Raw genomic sequence first — 19,196 nt, 5'->3', positions numbered from 1 at the left:
GGAAACAGGGAGGCAGTCAGACTCCCGCATGCGCCCAACTGGGATCCACCCAGCATGCCCACCAGGGGGCGTTGCTCTGCCCATCTGGGGCACTGCTCTGTTGCATCCAGAGCCATTCTAGCACCTGAGGCAGAGGCCATAGAGCCATCCTCAGCGACCAGGCCAACTTTGCTCCAATGGAGCCTTGGCTGTGGGAGGGAAAGAGAGAGACAGAGAGGAAGGAGAGGGGGAGGGGTGGAGAAGAAGATGGGCGCTTCTCCTGTGTGCCCTGGCCAGGAATCAAACCCGGGACTCCTGCACTCAAGGCCCATGCTCTACCACTGAGCCAGCCAGCCAGGGCCTGGCTTTCCATTCTTATCATTAACTATTCCTTACAATTGGTTACAATTTAATAAAAAATGCAGTTATTTAAAGCCATTTCATGCCTTTTTTTTTTTCTTCTGGACCATTATCCATGCTCTTTGTTTTGTACCTGGAATAAACTTCCACTCAGCTACCTTTGTCTACCCTGTAAATTGAGATAAAATACCACCTTTTTACAATGATTTGCTTAAGTTCCTCAATTGGGTATAAATATTGAATGTATCATTTATATCTATAAATGATATAAATTATCTTTCAAATTCTAGAACCTTTCAGTATACTTATTGGCATCTTCTGTAGTGTAACACAGCACCTCACATAATAGAGTGTTCAGTAAAATATATAAGAGAGTAAATAAATGAGTAAATGTATAGTCTATGATCTTGTATTTATACTATCTATTATTCATGAAGTGTCTCATCCTTTTCATGCCAATCTTAAATTTATTATAGGAATAAATTATTTTCAGAGACTCTAAAAATATCCATTTTCCAGTAATATGACACGCTTGACACAGTGACCAACCCTCTCACTGAAAAACAATCAAAATAATAAAAAATATTTTTAAACATATCAATGAGTAAGCAAGAAAAATAAGTACCCTCAAAAGCCATAGGGATCCAGAGAGGTAAGCGGAGCTCTGAATCTGGTTTTAACTTTGTGGACATTTACCCATTAAGGTGAACTTGTTCTGCATTCACAGGCAACAGGAAATAAATCCTGGGAGGCACCCAACCAACATGAGCAATCTAATAGGAGTTTCTTTAATAAATCAGGCACCCCAAAGGGCTAAACCCTCAAAGTATATGTGAACAAGAAATAAATCCAGGGGACAACAAGGAAAATTGCCTATTATACAATGTGGCATTGAGTAAAAGGAAACATAAAATAACTCCTTGGAACTAATATCCACAGCTGACCCTCCCTGAGCTTGTAGCCTAATCTCATACTACCTGAAGATACCCAAAACATGTCAGGCAAAAAAAAAAAAAAAAAAGGTAATTTAAAGGGTTTCTGCATTAGTGGAGTTCCAATGTTTGGCAGATGCAAATGCAAATAATCAATGGAGGTATAAATTGCCAATTAAGGGCTTGACAAACTTGAACAGATAAAACTTCAACAAATTATGGACTTGTAGTTGAAACTCACAAAATGGATGAGAAAACAAGCCACCTGGAGTGACAAGTAGTAGAAGTATATTAGACAGCAAAGTTTGATGCATAAAGACTTTAGATTTTAGAATTAGAAGACAAAAAAATATTAAATATATTTAATAAATTTTACAAATATGAATGCCCTGAAAATAAGGAAGTATTTTAAAAAGACAAAACTAGTTTAATGAGAGATAGAGAGAAAGAGAAAGAAAGAGTGAGGAGGAGGCAGGGAGGAAGAGAAGGAGAAAGGCAGGGAGGGAAAGGAACAAAAGAAGGAAAGAAGAAAGGGAGGAAAGGAGTAACTACACGGAACAGTTAGAAATTAAAAATATATTAATTAGAATGAAAAACTCAATAGATTTCTCCTTTCCCATTCTCTTTCTCTTTCTCTTGGTCCAGGCCAATAATTCAGCCCTGATTTTTTTTTTAATGAGCAAAATTTCTTTGTCTCAACTTTGTAGAGTATCTACAAAACAACTGCCACTCAACAATAAAAACATTTCTACTGAGATCAGAACAATGACGATCTGCCTACTTTTTTTCAACTTTATACTAGAATCTCTTGCCAGTACCAAGAGGATAAAAGGAAGTCAACAGTGGAAAGTATAGAATGAAGGAAATTAAAATATTATTTTCAAGTTGTATGCTTTGTTACAAAAATCCAACAGGATCTACAGAGAATTTCAAGATTAAGAACAGCATTTAGTAAATTGTGTGTATCTAGAAAATATAAAGAATTCTTAGAAACAATAACAATGGTGTGGCCAACAAAGTTTATTAAAAACATCCCTCCAATATATTTAACTTATCAAGTATATACAAATACTTCCTAAATCTCTACTTGTGTCCTATAGCCACATCAATTATAATAAATTTATCATGAAAATAATCTTGTTTTTCATAGAAACAGTCATTAAAACTTGTAGTCACACTTGTCAATTACCTTACTTTGCTTTCTATATTCAATTTTTCACTAATGCAGTCAATTCTTGCTCTGCAAGTTTTCTCATATTTTTGTCCTTTCCATTTCCATGTCACTTTTATAATTCAAAACTTCATTCTCTTGAACTTGTGATAAACTCCTAACTGGTCTCCCTGCCTCAAAGTTCTCCTTTACACACTTCCCTACTTCCTGCTTACCAGTTCTAGATTAATCTGTTTAGTCACATTTTATTTTTCAATAAAATGCATTTAATCATAACCATACAATAAACTATTGAATCTGATCAAAGAATGAAGAGTGGCTTTTGATTATGCAAGTCACAAAACAGCACCCCAATTTGGTGGAGACTGTACAAATTCTAATTAGTTAACCATATGAAAAAAATTATATTCCTAAAGCACACCATACATATGAAGAAAATCATGTATTAAAAAAAAGAGAGATGCCTGACCAGGCAGTTGTGCAGTGGACAGAGCATTAGTCTGGGATGCAAAGGACCCAGGTTCAAAACCCCGAGGTCGCCAGCTTGAGCACAGGCTCACCAGCTTGACTCAGGGTCACTGGCTTGAGCATGGGATTATAGACATGTCCCCATGGTCACTGTCTTGGGTTCAAAGGTCACTGGCTTGAGCCCAAGGTCGCCAGCTTGAGCAAGTGGTCACTCACTCTGCTGTATCTCCCCGGTCAAGGCACATATAAGAAAACAATCAATAAACAACTAAGGAGACCAAAGAGCCACAAAAAAGAATTGATGCTTCTCATCTTTCTCCCTTCCTGTCTGTCTGTCCCTCTCTCTGTCTCTGTCACACAAAAGAAAGAGAGAAATAAAGAACCCTGGCTGAGTAGCTCAGTTGGTTAGAGCGTCATCTTGAAACACCAAGGTTCAATCCCCAGTCAGGGATATAAAAGAGCCAACCAATGAATGCATTAATAAGTGAAACAAGTTGATGTTTCTCTCTCCCTCCCTTCCTCTCTCTCTCTCTAAAATCAATCAATCAATTTAATTAATTAAAGAAATATTTTTGAAGAAGAAATAACAAACTATCTTTACAACCTTAGAATAGATAGAGTTTCTTAACTAAGACACAATGTGTACAAACTACTTAAGAAAAGATGATGTATTTGACTACATTAAGATTTAATTCTTGTGTTTATAAAACAAATCTATTTTTAAAATAAAAAAGATAAATCATAAACTGAAAGAAAATATTTGCATCACAAACTACTGTCCAATAATTAGTATCCAAAAGATATATATATTTTTAAAAACCTCTTGTCCAAATCAATAATAAAAAGATAAATAACCCAATGGAAAATGAGCAAAAGACCTGTAAAGCAACAGAAGTGGAAACATGAATGACCAAAAAACATAAGAAATGATGTTTAATCTCATTAATGCTCAGAGATGTACAAATTAAAACTACAATGAGCTATCAGATTGGCAAGAGTTAAAAAGTGACAATAACAAGTATAAGGTGTGGTTATAGAATAAATGAAAACTTACATGACTGCTGGGAGTATAGAATGGAATTTCACATATAACAGTAAAAATTAAAGAACTACAACTGCACAAAACAACATAAATGAATCCCAGTAACACAACATTAAACAAAAGAGTGAGCTATAGAAAGTACATATAAAATTATCCCATTCATATAAAGCACAAAAACATGTACTACCTACATACATTTTTTTTGTTTATCAATATTACCACTTCTTCACAATCTCAAGGCAAAAAATCTATTTAGCTAGAAGTTTGAAAATAATTTTAATACATTATGACTTTCCTGGGAGTCACCGAAGAGCTTCTTCCATCAATCCTTTTTCAGAAATTGATGAGATAGCAATGAGAAAGAAAAGAAAGAGAATGAGAGTATGAACATTAGAGTGAGAGGTATACATAGTTTTCTGTGATGCTAAAATCAATACCTTTCAACATTTCAATACTTTACCTTTCTTCCTTTTATCTCTTTGGCAGAGTTCAAGCAAGCAATCTTTATCTTACATGGCTTTATAAAAAGCTCAAAATATCAACCAGAGACTACAACAATCAGTTTTATTCATTAGCATTACATTATACAGCAACAAACCATATCCAAAGACTTGATTTCTACTTTGTTTCACAATAAGTTGGTCACATATCCTTTATCAAGTCATTCAACTTCACCGAGTTTAAGTTCTCACTTGGGTTAAAATAGGGATAATCATGCCTGCCTCAGGGTATTCTTATGAAAGTTAAAATAAACTTATTTTAAAAGTGCAGTGTGGTGCCCAACGTATAAATGATATTCAACAGATATCAGTTCCCTACTACCATTGTGCTACTTGATTATCTGAATCATTTAAAAGTAAGAATGAGGGTAGGGGGACAAAATTGGACCTCATAAAGTAACTATTAGCTTTCATTTCCTATTCAGGAGGTTACCACGTCTGTTGAAAATAAATTTATAAATCTGTTGCCACAAAAAGGAAGTCATGTTAATTCTAACTTAGATTTTTTTTTCTTTAGCTAACATCATTACATATTCAATAATCACACTGGTTCATCACCCATCCCTTATTTTATATAACAGCCCTGGCTAGTTGATAACAATCATCATGTCCTGTCACTTGTTTCCTGTTTTTTTACATAGTTTTCTTCTAGATCCCAAGTCTTAGTTCTATCCTCTTTTAGGTTGCCACTCACTGCTTAACATGCAGTATCTTTTTTTTGCTCATGGAAAGAATTAACCTGTTACACCCAATTTCCTATGCAGCTTAGACCCACCCTCTTCTGTTGCTTCAACTGTGGATCATGGAGGACTGTCTGCAGTCACTTCCAGAAATCCAGGCGCCTTGAATGTGAACTCAGAAAACATGTTATCTGACACATACATGATAATTTATACATTATTTTTAGGGTTTAAATGTGCCCCTAATTTCTAAATAGCTAACTCACAAGGAAATCAGAACACAACCTATAACTAAATGATTTCCTTGAAGAGAAGGAGTTAAAAAAAACCTCTTGCCTTAATCCATTTTTTATATCCATACATGGAAATTTTTTACTCTCTTTTTACTTTCATAGTGCCTAATAAAATGATATGCACCAAGCTGATCATCAATAAATATTGTTGACTGGCAGATTCTTTTCTTTTTGTCTTCTTTAAAATTTTTATTTTTCAATTACAGTTTACACTCAATATTATTTTGCCTTAGTTTCAGCTGTACAGCAACATGGTTAGACAATCATGTACTTTACAAAGTGCTCCCCCTTATATTTCAAGTACCCACCTGGCACCATACATGGTTATTAAAATATTATTGACTATATTCCCTATGCTGTACTTTACATCTCTGTGGCTATTTTGAAACAATCAATTTGTACTTCTGAATCCCTTCACCTTTTGCATCCATACCCAATCCCCCACCTCTCCAGCAACCATCTCTGTTCACTGTATGCATGAGTCTGTTTCATTTTGCTTGTTCATGTATATTATATTCATTTATATTATATTGTTTTTTAGACTCCACATATAAGTGAAATCATATTGTATTTGTCTGACTGATTTATTTCACTTTGCATAATATCCTCTAGGTCTATTCATGCTGTCTAATAATGATAATATTTTGTTCTTTTTTATGACCAAGTAATATTTCTTGATGGGTACTTGAGTTGCTTCCATAAGTTGGCTATTGTAAATAATGCTGCAATGAACATGGTTGCATGACTATTCTTTTGAATTAATGTTTTGGGTTTCTTCAGAGATCTACCCAGAAGTGGAATTACTGAGCCATAAGGCAGTTCTGTTTTTAATTTTTTGAGGAATTTCCATATTGTTTTCCATGGTGGCTGTACCAATCTGCATTTCCACTAACAGTCCATGAGGGTTTCCTTTTCTCCACATCCTCACCAACACTTATTATTTGTTGATTTATTGATGATAGCTATTCTGACTGGTGTGAGGTGATATCTTATTGTGGTTTTAATTTGCATTTCTCTGATGATTAGTGATGTTGACCATCTTTTGATATATCTATTGGCCATCTGTGTGTCCTCTTTGGGGAAGTGTCTTCTAAGTCCTCTGGCAGATTCTAATTAAAGAATATAGCAGAGATAATAGGAAGGTTACCTTTCCCCATTCTTTACATCTAGGTCAGGACACGAACAGGTTTTGGCCAACTACATATGAGAGGTGATATATTTTACTTTCTGACCTGACCCCTAAAACATTCCATATGGTCCTCAACATTCTTTATTATTTAGCCACCCAAATGGATGGCACCTACTGAAGAAATCTGGGGGAAATGGAAAATGGGCACTAGCACGAAGCTCATGTTGTGAATTGTGCCATGAGTAATAGAGCCCTCAGTCTCTGACTCGAGTCTCAGGTCACCTACCAGCATCCTTAGAACTGTGGTAGCCTATCTTGTTAGCTTTGCAACAAGGGTGAATCTCAGAACTTTGACAGTTCTTAACAACATGGTGTAAAAGTCCACTTCAGAGAGAAGGACAGAGAAAACCCGTCCTTACCATGCAGGGAGAGCGTAGGAAACAGAAATGAGGAGGGAATACAGAAATAAGATCAAATGACTATGCCCCCTCCTTTCCCTCTCAGGGTGGAATGCCTAGACAGGGTCGGCTACATGGAGGCCCAGTAGAAAACCCAGGTGGGTAAGGGGGAATCCCAAGAATGTCATTGGGAATCAGAAGAGGCTAATGGCATGCTTTCCCAGGGTAGTGAATGTGGACACTGTGGTGTGGGCCCCAGTTCCTCCCTCCTTTAAGACTAAAACACTTATTTCCCTAGTTGATGAATATGTTGATGTCTGACAGTTCACAGCTAAATATTTTTCAGGAAACTGCTCCCAGCTAAAGAGAGTCTCATTGCCCAAGAGAACCCACCCTGGGAGGTGGGAAGTGGGGCAACTCTCATTCAGTGACTGGTCAATACAGAGTTATACATGCTCAACTCCTCACCTTAATTCAGGATAACTTTATGATTCATTCCGGTTTCAGACCTCTCCATGGTATCCACTGAGCCTTTGCTGCATCTCATCACAGTTCAATCCTACTTTCATCATTCTTCCAAAGGTATAGATTCTGGGAGCCATTCTCAGTAAACTTTCTCATGCAAATTTCCCTCTCAGCATCTGTCTCCTGGCAATCTTATCAGCAACACCCAAGTGTAGCTTGGAAGACTTTAGGCTTCTTGATGGAGTGCCACATACAGCCCCATACAGCATGACGCAGAAGTAATAATGCTGCATTGGTGAAGGACAGATGAGCCTAAAGTCAGTTCTGTCCTTCTAAAACCTGCACAAGGGAGACAAAGGACCCAGAGGTTCCCGCATAAAGGGGCACAAAGCCTTGATAAAGGGGCACAAAGACTCTGACAGAGCTGAAGGACCAGCAAAAGCTTGGAGTTGAGATGGTGAGGCTTCAACCAGTGGAAATCTCACCTTTACAAATATATGTCTGGGACCAGGGTATGTGCCAGCAGACTATCCAAATGACCACACAGGCATTTCAATGGACACTACGCTAGGAAGAAAACCAAAATGGCCTCTCCACAACAGAGCCCAGCTAAACTCCAGAAGTCTCTGAATCCTCCTAAGATCATGTAGTCTCATAAGCCTCATCCCCAAATGCACCCAGATACTATTTTGGAAAGGTATAGAGGAGAGGAAATAAATGACAAAATCCAAGAATCTGAGTCACTCACCAGAAGATACTATACACTGGCAGATTTAGTTCATGTCTCCTTTCTTCCTTCCCCACTTCTGCTATCAGAAGGTAGAGAAGTTTAAGGCTACATCTCATTGGCACACTGTATTAGTAAATTTACAACTATTGATAAATATAAGTTCATGGCAATTTAGTAAGAAAAATTCTAGTTTCTAAACCCTAATATCTGTGAATAATAGTAGAGCTACAAAGGCTAAAAACTTACATGGGTAGTTATAAAAGTTCTCTGATCCAATAACATATATTTTAAATTGTCCAGAATGTCAACTCCTTGTGAATAGTCACTGAGCTTTACTTATCTCTGAATCCCCACGATAACTAGCATAGCACGTAATGAATAAGTATTTGAAAACAATTTATTATTATCAATCTATTACTGATCATTTGGAAACTCAAAGCTTCACTCTGTGTTTTTAAGTCTTTTAATTCTCAAACCCTTTTGATACTGTGAAAATATCCTCACAAGGATCATTTATTTACCTCATATTTTAGAATAGCTTGCCAGGATTATCATAAAACTTTGAGTAAGAGAAGACAGCAGAGGTCTGGGAAAGACGAAATGGGACTGGAGAGGAAACTGAAAGGCCAAACAAATTGCTTCACAATTTTGGCTTGGGCCACCCCAGAAAAAAAGGCAAGAATAATCATTTTACTACTGGAAGGTATTTTATGCTAGAACAGCTGAAGTAGTAAAATTAGAATGATTGAGAACTACCAAAAGAAAAGCAGTATTTCCCCAATGATACTGTCCCATTTCAATCAAACATTACCCACTCTTCTGAGTTAAAGTAATAGTGATAAACAGAATAATGCACCCCACCAGGAGGAGACCCCTGTCCTAATCCCCATACTTGTAAACATGTTACCTTCCATGCCAAAAGGGATATAACAGCTGTGATTAAGTTAAGGATCTTACCTGAGAAACTATCCTGGATTATCCAGGGCAGATCCAATGTCATCATGATGGACCTTAGTGTGGGAGAGGCTGGCATATCAGTGTCAAGGAGATTCCATGTAACAAAAACTGGAAAGACCATTTCTGGCTTTTGAGATGGAAGACCCCTCCCTAGAAACTGAAAAAAAGCAAGAAAACAGATTGTTCCCACAGCCTCCAGAAAAAAACACAGCCCTTTCTATACCTTCATATTAGTCTAGTGAGAACTGTTTTGGACTTTTGACCTCCAGAACTGAGATAATAGATTTCTGCTGTTTTAAGCCATTCAATTTGAAGTCATCTGTTTCAGCAGCAATAAGAAACTAATACAGCCTGACCTGTGGTGGCGCAGTGGATCAAGTGTTGACCTGGAACACTGAGGTCACCAGTTCAAAACCCTGAGCTTGCCTGGTCAAGGCACGTGTGGGAGTTGATGCTTCCTGCTCCTCCCCCTTCTCTCTCTCTCTCTCTCTCTCTCTCTCTCTCTCTCTGAATCTCTTCTCTAAAAAATGAATAAATAAATAAAAATAATTTAAAAAAGAAAAGAAACTAATACAATACTCATTTTGAACATAATCTTAGGGGAAGGAAACAAGGCTGAAAACATCAGTATATTTGTTTAACCACAAGAAGAGGTGTTTGAAATAGGTCTTCAGACTAACACATTATCACTTTGTCCTCCATGAGGAAACATTCTAATGGGCACTCTCCCCAGAAAATGAATTTGACCAGAAAGCCATGGTGGAGTCTCACAGGGAAGACAAGAGGTACAAGATGGAGAAGTTTCCCAGGGGCTTTCTATGTTTCTCTTTCCCCAAGTGATTTTTTTAAATGTGAATGGTGAAAAAGGAACACCGCAGTAAATATTCAGGCTTATAGGATAAAGAAAAAAATATCAATCACCTCAAAACAACTTCATCTCCAGGATGACTTTGGTAATTCAGGAAATAATAGCTTGTCCTACTCTTGACACTTGGAAAATACATTCAGTCGTACATCTCAAAGGAAAAGAGGAGGCAGGTGACACCTAATTATTTATTGACTAAATATTCTATAAATATTACATTTGAGGTTAAACAAGAGACAATCAGAAAATAGTAAATGCATCAGGGAGATTTTTAGAACTTGTTCCCTGCCAATGTCATTTGCTCAACTAAATGCTTTATTAAATAAATGCACCAATTTTTTTTTGTATTTATTTAACATTTTTCAATTAAAATTAATGCCAAACAATTGTTAACAATGGTTGTCTTTAATGAACAAGAATGTGATGGCTAAGGGGTGGGGGGTGGGGGGTGGGGGGAGGGGGGATGGGGTGAAGAAGGAGAGAGGGGTTGGGGGAGGGGAGGGGCACAAAGAAAACCAGATAGAAGGTGACAGAAGACAATTTAACTTTGGGGGAGGGGTATACAGCACAATCAAATGTCAAAGTAATCTAGAGATGTTTTCTCTCAACATATGTACCCTGATTTATCAATGTCACTGCATTAAATTTAATAAATAAATTTAAAAAAAAACAAAAAACAATGGTTGTCTTTAGGTGCTTGATCTAAAGAGTTATTTTTTCTTTCTACTTTTTAATATTTTTCCTATTTTATATAACATATATGTATCACTTAAATTATACAGGTTTGTAAACCTTAAAAAGTTAGTGAGGAAAGAGATTGATATATATATATATATATATATATATGCATATACCATCAGTGTTAACAATTAAAAATGTAAAGATAACTCTTAATTATCAGGAGGCAAATTTTCATCACATGAGTGACCTGTAAAAGCTCTGTGTTGTCATTGTAGTTTCTAAAATACATATGTGCCAAAGGGGACCAGGTAGCACCCCTTCTTCAGGACCATCATCTGCTCTGCCTTCTGGGAAATTTGCCCATCTTTCTGACCAGAAAAACCATAGATTATTTAAGTCTATAAATAATCTACAAACATGAAGACACAATATTATTGAATTTATACTGACAAAAAGAGGGTTGAACACAGGATTTAAGCTTTATCTACAATATTTTAAATTTAAAGCAGGAGTGGGCAAACTTTTTCCAACAAGAGCCAGATAGCAAACATTTCAGGCTTTATAGCTCGAAAGGCTCATACATATATGCATGCAGCAGTTATTGTAATGGATTACAATTTCTGTTTTTGCATGTTATAGGCTTGCCTCGTTATTCTCTACCCATGAGTTGTTATTCTCTACCTGTGAGTCGTATGTGTGCGAAAGAGAGAACAAGTAGGCATTAATATAACTGTGTAAAATCAAAGTGGCCTTGAGTCTTGAAGGACACACCAGAACAATCTGATACTCTTTTGGCCTATATAAGATTTAGTGAAGGAGCCTCAGACCAGAAGTCAAGAGGTAAGAGTTCTGGTTCTACCTCTGCTCTCAACAAACAAATTTGGGGGTGGGGACCCTTAACTACCTTCCCCTGTGAAGTGAGTCCAAACATTCTGATCCTATCATCTCTACACCCCAGATAGCAGCCACCACAGCCACGCAGCTATTTTTACAGATGTCCAGAGCTCCTCTAATTAACATATTTCTCAGTGCCTCAGGGAGTATTACTGTGGAGGAGGTGGGGCAATGTGAGACTGTATATGATTAATCCACTCCAGAGTTCCCACCTCAACCTTGGAATTCCTTCCCCTACATTATGCCCAACTCTAGCATCTCAACCTCATTGAATGAAAACAACCACTGAATTCAAGTTCCATCCACTAAGCAAACTGTGACAGCCACTTTCAGCTGCTTGAGCTAATATATTCAGTCCAGATTCTCTGAATTCTTCTCAATAAATTTAGCCTAATTCAATGTGATTATAGTTCATCTTCCTTAATCTAACAGCGAGAAAATAAACCCCACATAAATTCACCAGGTTTTTACCAATATATAGTAACAAAATTTTACAATTCTTCTGAGTATACCTATACCCTCCTGAGTCATATTTTGTATTTACTCCGACTCTAGTTATAGAGTCATGAGAGGTAGTGCTGGTGGGTCTTGACAAGGCTAAGCATCCTTTTTAAGGCAACTGCCTTCTATGAGGTTCCCACAGGACCTTGGAGGAAGGGGAAGCCAGTCTGCCCAGATATAGCAGGAAGAGTTGATCTTACTGACAAAGAGGACTCAGAAAAACTCAGGGGTTCAAGCTTCAGTTTTGTCTAAGTTCACACGGGTACTCCATTTCAGTCTCACTCCTTCTCAATCAATGTCCTAACTTTCACATAAGATACTGGCAAGTTAAAAACCCAACTTAAATTGTAATTCTGCATTCTACACAATTAAATGATGAACTGACCTGCAGCAAAGTCATCTCAGTGGCTACAGAATATAAAAGAATCTTTTAGGTCTACTATAGAAACTGATTCTCCAACAGTGTCTTTAGTTGAGAGTTTCAAGGCTGGAATTTGTCATTTTTCTTTCAGTAAGCTCACCAGCTCAATTGAAAACAGTTAGTCTTCCTTCAAGTTTCTGTAGTTTTCATTACTACCAAAAAAGATGTATATGACAGCCCCTTGGTCTCCAAGACCATGTTTCAGCAAACACTTCATCACAACCACAAAAGATTGTTTAATTAATCATGATACCAGTGCATAGCATGTATTATTAGTAACTCATTTTTTATTGCCAAGAAGTTAAGCAGTATTCAAGGCCAATAGCATAGCTGAACCAATTCCAGAATTCTATCTTTTAGGATATGTTTCAGGATTACTTCTATTACTACATATTAGGATCTAGTTAGGAAAACAGACACCAAAGTAAATATTTCAAGAGGGAATTAAATATAAAGAATTGGTTACACAGGCATAGGTGAGCTGAAGGAGCAAAATAGAAACACTGAGAAAACTCAGAGATGATAAATGCAGCTACCACCCCTTAGGCTGCAGGAATTCATTGAAGAATTTAGATTATCAGAGGCTGCTCCGGGTACCTCTGAGGAGGCAAACAAGTAAAATACCAAAAGAAGCTGGAGCCAAGAACAAAATATTATGTACCTTACTAACAGGAATAACAAGTAAACAGTATAAAAATCCTCATCTCTCCTACCCCTATCTAATTTGGGGGGTCTGGGGCTTGCTACTTGCTAAACCTAACAGAAAAAGAATTCTGGGAAATGTAGTTTGGGAAGTCTCAGCTATGCCATCACAGAGCAAATTAGAGAAGGGTATATTGGGAGTGAAATGACAAGAGCTAATGACACTGCTGTTTCCCAAGGGTGGAATCATATTAACCAACTCAGGAGATAGAAGCATTAAAAACAAAATGCCAACTTAGAATTACAAAATAAAAAGTAGTTGACATAGAAACAGAATGCCTAGTCAATAGGATCAAGCACACTTTTCTCGCTAGTGGCAGACCTCCGTGAGGGTAAACAAGACTCTGATCCTCAATTCTAATTCAGCCTTTATATTTTGAGCTTTAGATATATGTAAATACTAATACCCTCCATCATTGTGGTGTCAAAACCCTGATTTCACCTTCTCATTCTCAAGTAATCCATCTAGAACACCACCTGAGTCTTCGACTTCTAAAATCAGGGAAATGAAGTCTACTTCTTTGATTCTTCAGGTTCTTTGGCAATCTCACTTGTATTTAACAGAAAAAAAAATTATTATTTCCCCAAATTATGTGACCTACAAATCAGGGCTCTTTCTGGCTACAAATGACAGAAACCTAATCCAAATTGGTTTCCACAAACAGTAGAATTCATTAGTTTGTGCAAATCAGTCAGTGTGTGTCTATCAGGTATGTGCATTCAATTATTCAGGGGTGGGACAGTGGAAAACTCTTTCTCATTGTTCTGAACTGCTGTGGATTTCAGGGGCATACAGGTCTCAGAGTCCATTGGCTCCCTTAGAGGTAGGGGTAGAAAGAGGTGTGAACTCTAGCTCTGTGAGCAGAAGAAAAAGAATTGGGAGATATCTAAAATCAAGGAATCACAGTAGTAATTGCTAACATTTATATGGTATTTACTATATGTCAGACACTATTGTGTGTTACAAATATTAGTTCATTTAATTTACATAGAAAGCTCATCAGAAATGCTGAGTCCCCGGCTTACTAACTGTGGGACAGGCACGAAACCCCTCACCTTGCTGAAACTCAGCTGAAAATGGGGATAATAGAAGTATTTACCCATGGCTCATGGGGATTGTGGTGAGAATGAAATAAGAAAACACATAAAGCATTTGATCAGCCCCCATCTGGCACAAAGTAAGCACAACACAGATCATTTTCATCATTAAAAAAAAAAGGCTTATCTCACACTGGCTGATTAATTTCCTTTCTAAATCCTTACCAATCCAATAAATGATTCTTATAACTCTTCACATTCCCTACATTTCTCTTGACGTTTTGATTCTCCCAACAGGAAGGACGGGAAGAGGAAAGGGTCTTCTTGGGGACACAGTAGCATCAAAGCTCTTCTGGATTTTCCCTCTGATTTTCTTTGCAATCCAGTCTAAGAGCTATTTTCCTTGCATCACAACTTCTCTCTGGTCTTCAAATCTTTTACAAAGTTCTTCCCTGTTTTCCCCAAGACCTGAACTTTTGAAACTCAGAAGACAAGAAAAGATTCCTTTGGCTCTGCTGTGCACTCCTTCCCTCTGAAGGCAGGAGCATAAAATAGCACCCCTTGGCACCCACAAAGCATGGTCCTCAGCCCAGCACTGGCATCACCTGGGAGCTGATTAGACATGTGCAGCTCTAAGAAAACAAATCAATGAAATAAAGTAATATGCACTGGGGACTGAAAAAAAAATCTAACAATATTCAATTAAAGTCAAATACTAAGATAAAGGGGGAAATATTGTATTGAATTAATAGCTATGATGGTTAATATTATGTATCAACTTGAAAAGTGTTTTTGGAGGGGATTAACATTGAACTTAGGAAACGTGGAGTAAAGCAGACTGACCTCTACAATATGAATGGGCCTCCTCATCCCATCAGTTGAAGGCCTAAGTAGAATAAAGAGACTGGCATCCCAAGCAAGAGGGAATCCCCCAGGAGAATGCATTTGGACTTCACCTGCTCCATGGGCTCTCCTGGGTCCAGAGCCTGCCAGCCAACACTACAGATTTTGAACTTGCCAGTCCCCATAATCACATGAGCCAAATGTTTACAATAACTATCTGTGTGTGTGTGTGTGTGTGTGTGTGTGTGTGTGTGTGTGTGTATATATATAATAAATCTATACACACAATCCTCTTAATGGCCCTACATTTCTCCTCCTAAATGACTGTGTACCCCCAGTCTACACTAAATATCTACATAGTTCTCATTTCTTTAGAGACTTTCTACTTTGAAAACAAACAGAACTGGAGATGTATTTGATTTTTGTTAGCTGGTTCTTACAATTTAATTGTTTATATATGTAAACTCCTTCAATTCAACATTATTTAATGTCTATTAAACTTGGACTTACAACTTTAGTTACTGAAAATCAGAATACAGATGCTCCTTGACTTATCAATGGGATTACAGTCCAATAAACCCATAGTGAATTGAAAGTAATAAGGCAAAGAGTGCATTTCATACAACTAACTAAAGAATATTATAGTTTAGCTTAGCCTACCTTAAATGTGCTCAGAATACAACATCCAAAAAGTACTGGCAACCCAGTACACTGTAGAGTTATCGATAGTTGACCCTCCTGATCACATGCCTGACTCAGAGCTGTGGCCGCTGCCACTGCCCAGTACCCCATACTGCTAGCCTGAGAAAAGATCAAATTCAAAAATTCAAAGTATGGTTTCTACTGAGTGCACACTGCTTTCTCATCATCATTAAGTCAAACTATCATAAGTTGAGAACTGTCTGTATTCTTTCTCAGATTTCTTCATTGTGATTCCCGGATAAATGCAGATGTTTTCCCCATACTCCTTTTATCAGCTGTTAGAGAATACGATGTAAGGCCTTGCACACAATAGAGAAAACCTCTCCTTTTGTTTTCAGTAGTTTGATATATATTTATTTTTAGTATAGAAATCCTGAGGTGACAAAAAACAGAACAGAACAAATGGATTTTTATTCTCCTTCAGTGTCTTTCAAATTAATTTATTTCCAGTTTTATGGTCCAAAGGTACTATCTGTTGAAGGAGAATCATACACCATACCTCTAAAGATACTACATAGAAAAGTTTGCCTCACTCATTCATTCATTCAACAAATATGTGTTAAGCTCATAGGTCTGGGCAGTACATCAGGCTAAGTGCTGAAAATACACCACTATCAAAAATCCCTTATCTACAATTTGATAGTTCTAAAAACTGCCATTTTCTTCTGAAACTTTGTCCAAAAATTTGCGTGTCTGAAAAACTGGTCTCAGCTATCATGAGGGTATTTATACTTTTGTTTTCACTTAACCTGAATGTTTATGTCTGTCACTGCCAAAATATTTATGTATTTGACTGCAAGGTGAAGATTTAGATCCACCAAGGGTATTTCATATTAATTGGGTATGCACCATTTGACCTTTCCAAAAGACAGAAAGAAAAAAATCTGATTCTGAAACACTTCTGACTGAGCATCTGAAATAGGGACTGCAGATCCGTCAGCAAAAAGTTTACAGATCTGTGCATATTAGAATCATCTGATCAGCTGTTAAACATGTGAGTGCTCAGTTCTCACCGAGGGCCTTTTACAACAGAAAGAATGCAAGCACCCTCAGTATGTTTGAAAGCTCCCCAGATGATGCTAACAGTCATTCAGGTTTGAGAGCCTCTGTAATTGAGGTAACAGAATGGAAGGATTCTGGTTCGGTGACTTGGGGAGTGCCTGCCAGGGTTGAGAATCCTATAATTTCAGAGGGATGTTGAAAAGTGGATTATGCTGAAGAGTGACCACATGGTGGGTGGGGGTCAGGATCAAGGGGGAGAGGGTCGATATTATGATATGAGAAATCATGATATCGGGAAATAACTCAGGTAATTGGAAATATTTGATTGAGAAGAAAAGACAAGCAAAGTTTATATAATATTAGTCTATAGGATTTGATATTATCTGCATGGTTGCAGAAGATAAATTCTAATTCAACAATTATTTATCAAACATTCCCTATGTATATGCCAGAAATTTACATATATATCTTCCTTTGATTACTTTAATTCTCATTAAAGTTATTCCTACCGCAATATTTGAGGTAGGTATCATCCCTATTTTACACATGAGGAAACTGAAGCCCAACAGAAGTAGAACATTTTGTTCAAGATTACAAATCTATTAGCAAGTGCAGTCAGGATTCAAAACTAGTTTTACCAAACCCCACATCTATTGTCCTTTCCACAACTCCCTCCAGGAGTGAGAGACACAAGAAGACAAATCTGAGTGCCTTTTTTTTTTTTTTTTTTTTACAGAGATAGAGTCAGAGAGAGGGATAGACAGGGACAGACAGAGAGGAACAGAGAGAGATTAGAAGCATCAATCATTAGTTTTTTGTTGCGACACCTTAGTTGTTCATTGATTGCTTTCTCATATGTGCCTTGACCACAGGCCTTCAGCAGACCCAGTAACTCCTTGCTCGAGCCAGTGGCCTTGGGTCCAAGCTGGTGAGCTTTGCTCAAACCAGATGAGCCCATGTTCAAGCTGGCGACCTCGGGGTCTCAAACCTGGGTCTTCCACATCCCAGTCCGATGCTCTATCCACTGCACCACCACCAAGTCAGGCCTGAGGGCTTTATAATACAGTTTTATTTTCTAATTATTAGGATGTGACTAGGAATAACAAGGGCAATCATGGAATATAGAGAGTTTTTTATTATAAGAGGTAATCAAACAAAAGCTAAGTGACTACTTAGCAAGAATATTATAGATGACTTTCAGTGTCAGATAACACATAAAATGACAAATGTCTTGGTCTGTATTAACTCTGAAACTCTTAAATCTATGACTTTAAATATACAAGTAGAAAGTTAAAATACAAAGTCAGTCAGTAAACAACTAGGAATCAAATATACAAGTGACAGAGAAGTTTGCACAGCGGGAGAGGGCTCTGTGAACTGTGTGCTCCAGAAATGACTAACAGAGATTCTTTAAGAATGGCTCAGGTCTGGGGGGTGCATTTCACCAGGAGAGAACGGCACACACAGGGGCAAGAAGACCTGTGTGGGAGACAATGATTATTCCCTCCATCTTGGGTGAGAAGATCCTATAGAGAGGTGCGATTGAGCAACAACATGAGAAAAACAGGATTGGCAAGAGCGCTCTGAGGGCTTTTCCCCCCACTAGCAATGGACAGTCTTTAGAATGCTTTTCTTCCAAGGTATTACATGAATAATATTTTTAATTTTTTTTAAAATGGACAAGAATACTAAATAGGATATGGCTGCAATGAAAGAAGTTAGTAGAAAGAGGATTAGAAAGAAAGGAACAGGAGGGTTATCAGAACCTTCACACCGACATGAACTTTAAATGGATTAAAAATGTAATTGTAAAAATTAAACTATGACTGTACTGAAAAAAAAATTAAACTATGTAGTAAAAACGTTAGGTTGAAGGGATGGGTAAAAAAAGGGAGAGGGATTAAAAAGTACAAATTAGTAGTTACAAAATAGTAATGGGATACAGGAATACAGTCAATAATATTTTAATAACTATGTTTGGTGCTTAGTCGGTACTTGGAAATATCAGGAGAAACACTTATAAAGTATGTGATTGTTTAACTACTATACTATACACCTGAAATAATACAAAAAATATTTATTCAAATTGTAATTGAAAAATAAAACAAATTTAGAAAAGGTAAATCAGCCCTGGCTCAGTTAGTTAAGCATTGACCTGGTACACCAAAGGTCACTGGTTCGTATGTGCATTCAGGGCATATACGAAAAGCAACCAATGAGTACACAACTAAATGGAACAACTTAGTGAAACAAGTTGATGCTCCCTCTCACTCTCTATGTCTCCCTTCCTTCCTTTCTCTTTCTCAAAAGAAAATCAATGGAAAAAAATTAAAAAGAAAAAAAAAAGAGAGAATCATTAGAAAAGTGAATATGTATAAAGATATTCTTTGTGGTGGTGTGTATAGTAGTAAAAGCTTAGTATTCCATACAAGGGTATTGGTTA

The 19,196-nt window shown here is 37.2% G+C and overlaps 1 protein-coding gene across 1 annotated transcript in view; it reads right to left on the bottom strand.

The window, feature by feature from the left end:
• Positions 1-9,249, bottom strand: part of ELAPOR2 (endosome-lysosome associated apoptosis and autophagy regulator family member 2) — a 302,492-nt gene extending 293,243 nt beyond the window's left edge. Inside the window, exon 1 of the mRNA XM_066240442.1 lies at positions 9,105-9,249. The gene's annotated coding sequence lies outside the window, so the exon portion shown is untranslated. The remainder of the gene's footprint in view (positions 1-9,104) is intronic.
• Positions 9,250-19,196: the final 9,947 nt, after the last annotated feature.

Source organism: Saccopteryx bilineata, chromosome 7, assembly GCF_036850765.1.
Source record: "Saccopteryx bilineata isolate mSacBil1 chromosome 7, mSacBil1_pri_phased_curated, whole genome shotgun sequence".
Lineage (NCBI taxonomy): Eukaryota > Metazoa > Chordata > Mammalia > Chiroptera > Emballonuridae > Saccopteryx > Saccopteryx bilineata.
The sequence above is the reverse complement of the archived record's forward strand: the minus strand, read 5'-3'. Positions and strand labels throughout refer to the sequence as shown.